We start from the raw sequence: 9,163 nt of genomic DNA on the forward strand, positions 1-9,163 counted from the left end.
TATTGATGTGACTTGAAACACAGTATGCAGGGTTTTCTTATCCTCAATCTCTTCTGTATTAGCCAGGGTTCCCTAGGGGAACAGAACTGACAGAAGGTATCTGTAAATGGCATGAGATTGTATAAAATTGTCTCAAGCTACTGAGGGAATGTACAAGTTCAAATTCTGTAGGGCAGGCTAAAAGCCAAGGACTCTGATGAATGTTCTTGATGAGTTCCCCAAGACTCAGGAGATGCTGCCTGTCTGAAGTAGAGATGAGAATTCTCTTTCTGAAATCACTTCTCTTTTTAAAGCCTTCAAGTGATTGGATGAGTTTCTCTCTTTGCTGATGGCAATCTCCTCAGTTGATTGTAGATGTAATCAACTCACTGATGAACAAAGTCATAAATGAAATACCTTCATATTACAATTAGCCCAGTGCTTGCTTGACCAAACAACTGGGCAGCATTACCTGGCCACGTTTACCCATTAGCCTAACCATCACAACTTCTAATTATTTCATAAGCACATAGCTCCTTGCAGTAAGTTTCTTTCTGCTTGAAATACCATGATGAGTCAACTGTATATCCTACCTTGAATACTTATTGATATGCCAGCATAGTAAATATTAAAGGAAACATCATCATGTAAATGATTTTCAAATAACTGAAGACAGCAAAACCCAAACTCACTAAACAACACCTCTATAGAGGAAGTTCTACTGGCATGTGACACCTTACTTTTTTTGTTTGTTTGTTTGTTTTTTGAGGTGTTGTTTTGTTTGTTTTTTTCATGGGAGGGCACAAATGCAGCCCCCACTACCACAAATTATGCAGCTGAGTTTTCCTCATTTGGGGAAATCACAGGAGTCAGCACACCCAGAGTGCAATGGATAAGCCTCACCCTGTGAAAACCACCTTTGTGATCATGGTATATCCTCTGCCATGTAAGTGACACCTTAGTTTTTTTATGTCACTGGTATCCATTACTTTTTTAAAATATTTTTTTCCCTTTATAATATATCCCTTTAGATATATAGAAAAATTGTGAAGACAGGACAGATTTCCCATATATGTCACAGTCAATTTCCTCTATTATTAATATTTTACATTAGGATGCTACTTTTGTCAAAGCTAAGAATCAATATGGATATTATAAATTTCATACTTTATTTAGAATTTGCTTTTACTCAATGTCATTTTACTGTTCTAGGATCCCATCAAAGATATCACATTATCTGATAGTCATATCTCCTTAGGCTTCTTTGGCTGTGACGATTTATCAAAATTTTTGTGATGATCCTTATCTTGTATATTTCCTGCCCCAGTTCTAAAATCAGCCGTTTGTGCTAGGAGGACTTTTTCCTTTTATTAGAGAATGGTATTTGTATTAGTCTGCCAATACCAGAAATCTGATGGCTTTTTTATAGGGTATTTATTTGTGGTAGGAACTTACAGTTACCAGGCCATAAAGCAAAAGTTACTTCCCTCACCAAAGCCTGTTGCTACATGTTGGAGCAAGATGACTGCCAGCATCTGCAGGGTCCTCTTCTTCCTCTTCTCTCCTCTAGGGCTCTGTGGTCCCAGTTTCTTTCAATATCAGCTGTAGGCTGGGATAAGTCTCATCTCTTTCTCAAGGCTCATTTCTCTCTGAACTCAGCTACTCTGCTCTTTCCCCAACGCCAGCTGTAAACTATTAGGTAAATGGCTCATCTCTCTTCCTAGGGCCTCTGCCATGTCTGTGAAGCCGTCTCTACTCCTATGTGTTCCTCTCCTGTTTGTTTACTTCCTGGGGCTCCAACATTTGAGAAAAAGACCAAGTTACAAAAATAATCCAATATCTATTTTTGGAATCATAAATAATACCAAAATGCTACAGTATTAGAGACCAAGATCTCTGTACTTGGTGTCTCATTGTGTCTGGTGTGTCATTGCTTTTAGTCCTTCTCAGAGGACAGAGAAAGAAAAATATGCATGAGGTAACCTGTGCATATACACGCAGGTATAAATGTTTCTATATACTACCATGTGTAACTATACAAAAACCATGAGTTCATAATGATGTCTCTGAATCTAATGTATTATTGCATGGATCATTCTAGCCTCCTCCTGCTTATAACTCTCCTTTACAACAGTGAGAAATCTAGCTCTCATCATTCACCATTAATTTTGTCTGTTCAATTCTAGTATACATGTAATATTAATGAATCTTGTTAACCCATACCTCTGTGGAAATAAAAATTCTGTGAAGTGGAGTACAATGATTATGTACAGTTTCTTTTGCCTTTAATCTTAGACACCACTCAATTCCAGAGTTACTTAGGTAAGCATCTTTTCCCCACATGCTTCATGAGGTTCTTTCATACATGTTTAATACAATTAAATTGTTTTGCCATATTTGCTATTCAATATCATGATCCTGTAATTTCCTAAAGGTTTTTAAATTTTGCACATGTTTAAGATTACTCATTGCATTATGGATTTTAACAAATATCCTGTATTCACCATAATAGATTCCTCACCATGAAAAATCCTCTCTGCTCCATTCATGCAACTTTTTTTTCTATCTCTACACTTTTACCTTGTCCATAAAGCCACATAATCATGCAGTTCTGCAACCTTTTCATAATGACTTCTTTCACTTACCAATTTGCATTTAGGATTCATCCTTGTCTTTTTGTGGTCTGTTAACTCATTTCTGTTTATCACAGAATATTATTCCATTTTTTGAATATACCACTTTGTTAATCCATCACCTTTTTGAATATTACTTTTTAATGGCATCCTGATTACTTCTGGTTTTAGGCTATTATGAATAAAACATCTATAAACATTTGCACGCAGGTTTTAGTGTGGATATAATTTTCAAATCTTTTGAGTAGATATCTTAAAGTGCAAATTTTGGATTGCATGGTACTACTATGTTTAATTTTGTAATAAACTGCCAAACTTGTCTTCCAAAGTGACTGACCCATTTTGTGTTCTACTAGTAATGAGTGAGAGTTTCTGCTGGTCTTCATCTTTACCAAAAATTATGGTTGTCAATTTTTGGATTTTAACAATGATAAGAAGTAGTGGTATCTCATTGTTGCTTTGATATGCATTCCTATAATGACAAGTGGTGTTGAGCATCTTTATATACTTATTTGAGATCTGCATGCCTTCTTAGGTAAGGAGTTTATTAAAATCTTTGGCCCATTTTTAAATAGTGTTGTTTGTTTTATGTTGTTGCATTTTGATATTTTGGATATTTTGGATATATATCCTTTGTCAGTTATGTGTTTTGCAAATATTTTCTCCCAGTCTGTGACTAGTCTTTACATTCTGTTAAGGGTCTCTCAAGAAAAAGACATTATTTTAGATTTTAATTTTATATCTTTAATTGGTTTTGTTGTAACATATATAACATAATATTTCCCATTTAACCATTTTCAAATAAACAATTAGGTGATATAATTATAGTCCAAATTTGTGTTACCATCACCATCATCATTACCCTACCTCCCCTTCCCTGCTCCTGGTAACCGGTAGTCTACTTTCTGTCTCTATAAATTTGCATATTTTATGTTTTTAATATAAGTAAAATCATATAATACTTGTCCTGGCTTATTTAACTCAATAGGATCTGAAAGTTTCATCTATATTGCAGTATGTATCCAAACCCTATTTCTTTATATGGTTGAGTAATATTCCATTGTATGTGTATGCCACAATATTCTGTTGTAAATGTATACACATTTTGTAATGTTTTATTGAGGATTTTTACATTTCATTTCATCAGAGATATTGGTCTATACTGACCTTACTCAAAATGTATTTATTGATTTTGGTAGATTTTTATATTAGTATAATGCTGGCCTCATAGTGAGTTAGGAGGGGTTCCCACTGCTTCTATTTTCTGGAAAAGTTTTTGAAAAATTGAAATTATTTCTTCCTTAAATATTTGGTAGAATTCACAAGTGAAACCATCTAGACCTGGTACTTTCTTTCTCAGAAAATGAATAGTATTTCATTGTATGGGTATATGGTTTTTGCCACCTTTGACTACTGTGAGTAATTCTGCTATGAACACTGGCGTACAAATATTTGGTTGAGTCCCTGTTGTTTCTATTTCCTTGGCCAATCAAGTAAATAACATAAAATGAGATGGATTCACAAAAGGAATTTATTAGCTCATGGTTTTGAGGCCAGGGAAAAGTCCGAATCAAGATGTCATCAAGACGATCCTTTCTTCCTGAAAACTGGTATTCTGGGACTACTGCTGGTGATTGGTCCTGAGTTCCTTTGTGACATGGCAATGTCTTCTGGTCTCTCTCTTTTCTTCCAGGTTCCATTGACCTTAAGCTTCCTGCTTCCCATGGCTTTCTCTGTATCTGTCTGAATTTTATTCTGCTAATAAAGGACTCCTATGATAAGATTAAGATCCATCCTGTTTGAGTTGGGTCACACCTGAGCTGAAATAAATTCATCAGAAGGAACCTACTTACAATGGGTTAACACTTACAGGAACAGATTAAGTTTAATAACATGATTTTCAAAAGGACATAGTTACAAACCACCATAACTACTTTCAATTCTTTTGGGTATAGACCTAGAAAAGGGATTGCTGGATCTTATGGTAATTCTGTATTTAACTTTCTGAGGAGCTACCAAACTGTTTTCCCCAGTGGTTGCAACATTTTACATTCCTATCAACAACACACAAGAGTTACTACTTCTCTTAATCCTCACCAACATTTGTTATTATCATTTAAAAAATAATTGTCATCCTATTGGGTAAATGCTATCTCACTGTGGTTTTATTTGTATTTCCCTAATGGCTAATGATTTGATCTTCTTTTCATATGCTTATTGTGATTTGTATATCTTCTTTCAAGAAATGTCTATTCAAATGTCTATTTGCCCTTTGCCAAATTTTAAATTTTATTTGCGTTTTTGTTGTTGAATTGTAGGAGTCCTTAAAAATATTCTGAGTATCATTTCCTTATCAAATACATGGCTTACAAATATTTTCTCCCTTTTTACACATTGTTTTTTTATATTCTTGATAATGATCTTTGATGCAGAGCAGTTATTAATCTTGATGAGGTCCAATTTGTTTATTTTTTCTTTTGTTGCCTATGCTTTTGCTGTAAAATCAAAGAGTCCATCACCTAATAAAAGGTCCTGAAGATATTCTCATAGGCTTTATTCTAAGAATTTTATGTTTCAGTTGTTTATGTTTAGGTTATTTATCCATTTTGAGATAACTTTTATATATGATGTGTGATAGGGGACAACTTTCACTTTTTGCATGTGAATATCCAGTTTTCCCATCACTATTTGTTGAAGAGAGTCTTCTTTCCCCTTTTATTAGACTTGGGACCCTTGTGAAAAATTAATTGTCCATAGATATATGTGTTTATTACTGAATTCTCAATTCTATTCCATTGGTTTACATATCTATCCCAATTCTAGTACCACACTGTTTTCTTTGATGTTGTTTTGTAATACATTTTGATATTAGGAAGTGTGAATCATTCACCTTTGCTCTTCTTTTTTCAAGATAAATTTGATTATTTCATATCCTTTGCCTTTCTGTAAGAATTTGAAGAATAATTTCTGCATTTCCATAAAGAAGACGGTTAGAATTTTGATCAATATTGCATTGCATCTATAAATCTGTTGGGTAGTATTGAAATTTTAACAATATTAAATCCTCCAGTCTATGAGAACAAGATGTCATTCCATTTATTTAGGTTTTCTTTAATTTCTTTCAACAATGTTTTTAGTTGCCCACATAGAAGTCTTGTACATTCTTAGTCAAATAGACTCCTACACATTTTATTCTCTTAGTTGCTATTGTGAATAAAATTGTTTTCTTGATGTCATTTTTGGATTTCTATTGCTGGTGTATAAACAGGGAACATGTTTAATTTAATAAAGTCCAACTTACTATTTTTTTCTTTCATGTATCATGATTTGACAATGTATAAAAAAAATTGCCAGGGCTTAGCAACAGCAAGCAATCATATTCTAGGTAGGTTTAAACCCTGTAAAATTGCCATATTGCAAATACGTTAATGACATTTGAATAGTAAATAAATTGAATATTCACTTTTAAAGAAAAAAATCTTAACACTAATCCCAAGGTCCCATAGATTTTATCTGATAGTTTCTTCTAGAAATTTTATAATTTTGAAGTTACTCTAGGAATATAATCCATGGGTTTGATTTCTTTGAAAGATGCATATACATTTTTTTTCTAGCACTATTTGATGAAATGGTTGTCCTTTCTCCATTGAATACATTTGACCTATGTCAAACCTTGGCTATATTTCTATGGGTTTATTTCTGGGCTCCAAAATAGAGGACATTCTAACCTTGTTCCTAATCTTAATGGAAAAGTTCTTAAGACAATGTAGGATTCAATTTTGTAATGTTTTGTTGAGGACTTTTGCATTTTATTTCATGAGAGATATTGGTCTCTCAAGATAGTAGTATCTTTACTCAAAATGTATTTTTTGATTTTGGTAGATTTTTGTATTTGTATAATGCTAGCCTTTTATAGTGATTTAGGAGGGGTTCCCACTGCTACTATTTCTGGAAATGTTTTTGAAGAATTGAAATTATTTCTTCCTTAAATGTTTGGCAGAAGTCACCAGTGAAACCACCTAGACCTGGTACTTTCTTTTTCAGAAAATTATTAATTTTGATAAAAACTCTTTAATATAAATAAGAATATTCAGATTATCTACTTCTTTTTTGAGTTTTGTTAGTTTGTAGATTTAGAAAAATTGAACAATTTCATCTATATCTGTATGATCAAATTTTCAGGTATAGAATTGTTCTTGTATTTATTTATTATAATTTTAATGTCCCTAGTATCAATAATAATGACTCCTCTTGCACTTCTGATATCACTAGTATGTTTCTTCTCTCTTTTTTCTTGTTTATTCTGGCTAGGGTTTTATCAGTTTTATTGATCTTTTCAAAAAGCCAGATTTTACTTGATTTTCTCTATTATTTTTCTGCTTTCTCTTTCATTGATTACTACTCTACTTTTATTTTTTTTCTCCTTGTTTTAGAATTAATTTGATCCTGTTTGTTTAGTTTATTAAGGGGAAACCTTAGGTTATTTATTCCAGATCTTTCTTTAACATGTATTTAATGTGATAAATTTCCCACCAAGAAGTGCTTTTATAGCTGCATCCACAAATTTTGATAAGTTATATTTTTATACTAATTTGGTGAAAAATACTTTTATATTTCTTTTGAGACTTCTTCCTTGGGCCATGGGATTTTCAAGTGGATTGTTTAATATTCAAATGTTTGCTTATTTTCCAGCTATCTTTCTGTCATTGATTTTCAAATTAATTCCATTGTGATCTGAAAACATATTTCATATGATTTTTAAAAATTTGTTAAGATATGTATTATTCCCTAAAAAGAAGTCTATCTTGGTGAATGATTTTGCAAGCATGAGAAGAATGTGTGTTCTGCTGTTGTTGGATAGAATGTTCTATAAATGTCAATTAGATTATGTCGATTGATCATGCTGTTTGGGTCATTATATACTCATGGATTGTCTGCCTGCTTTATCTATCAATTACTGAAAGAGGAATATTAAAGTCTCCAAAGATAATAATGGATATGCCTATTTCCCCTTTCATTCTATCAGTATTGCCTCATATATTTGAATGTTCTGTTTTTAGATATATAACATTTTAGGATTGTTATACATTCTTTGAGTATTTATTCTTTTATCATTATGTAAAGTTCCTCTTTACCCCTAATTATGTTCCTTGTTTTTCAGTCTGCTTTGTCTGAAATTAAAATAGCTAATCCAGCTTTCTTTTGCGTAGTGATAGCTTGATATATCTGTCTCCAATCCTTTAGTTTTAACTTATCTAAAGATTCACATTTAAGTTGATTTCTTATAGATAACATATATTTCAGTCTTTTATCCATTCTTACAATCTTTTTAAATTGATGTATTTACATTTAAAGTGATTATTGATATAGCTTATCAAGATCTACCATGTTTATAACTGTTTTCTATTTGTTGCATTGTTATTTGTTTTTCCCATCCTCTTTTACTTTCTCTGTTTTTTACTGAACATTTTAAATGATGGTATAATTTATCTCCTTTCTTATCAGATCAATAAAACTTCTTTTAAAAAAATTTTTCTAGTGCTTGTGATAGGTTCTGCAATATACATTTTTCACAAATCTGGGTCCAACCTGAAATAATACTATATCACTTTTCAGATTTTACAGGTACCTGATAATAGACAATTACCAATTCCTTCCTCCTGTCCCTCATGACAATGCTGTCTTTCAATTCACTCATCCATATCACTCAATATATTGTGCATAAATTCTATTACCTTAATGGGGATCCATAGGCATTCTAATCTCACTCATACAGACAGCTGACTACAACTGATTACAGCATCAACAACTCTAGGAAAAAGCAGGCAGAGCAGATGCGAGGTAGGATTTAAGAGGAGGGCACTACATCTCTCTAGCCTGTCTGAAAGAACTTAATTCTCTATTTTACTGGTTTTTAATTAGTGCCATTGGAAAACATTATTTAACATTTCTGAATTTAAAGTTCTTAGCCATAAAATACCAAAAGTAATAACACATAATTCATAACTCATAGGTATCATTTAGGACTAAAGGTGACTATATTAAAGATATATAAATATATCTATTATATAAACATGTGCATATATTAAATGCCAAAAAATGTTTTGTGTTTATGTGTGCTAAAATAAAATAATGAAATAATAAAAACAATGAGAATCTAGATTAAACATTAAAACACAAGGAAAAAATAACTTGGGTGAAATTGTTTAAATATTAAATATTGTGAAGATGTGTTGGAGGATGAGGGAACTGGTTTGAAGAAATAAATTCTTCATCAAATTCTTCATTTAAGTGAGGAAGTATTCAAAAGTTGATAATTTCCAACTCTGAAGAATAGATAAATAGATTTTATTTTATGTTATTTTTTTAGGATGTTTTTATTTTTTTATTTTTATATTTTTATTTCATTTTTTAAAATATTACATTAAAAAAATATGAGGTCCCCATGTACCCCCCACCTCCCTCACCCCACTACTCCCCCATAGCAACATTCTCCTCCATCATCATGACACATTCATTGCATTTGGTGAATACATCTCTGAGGATCGCTG

At 32.0% G+C, this 9,163-nt stretch overlaps 1 non-coding gene across 1 annotated transcript; it reads right to left on the reverse strand.

The window, feature by feature from the left end:
* Positions 1–770: 770 nt before the first annotated feature.
* LOC111764521 (U1 spliceosomal RNA) lies at positions 771–933 on the reverse strand. Its single transcript, XR_002797112.2, has one exon. It is a non-coding gene; the product is annotated as a U1 spliceosomal RNA (small nuclear RNA).
* Positions 934–9,163: the final 8,230 nt, after the last annotated feature.

This window comes from Dasypus novemcinctus, chromosome 1 (genome assembly GCF_030445035.2).
Source record: "Dasypus novemcinctus isolate mDasNov1 chromosome 1, mDasNov1.1.hap2, whole genome shotgun sequence".
Lineage (NCBI taxonomy): Eukaryota > Metazoa > Chordata > Mammalia > Cingulata > Dasypodidae > Dasypus > Dasypus novemcinctus.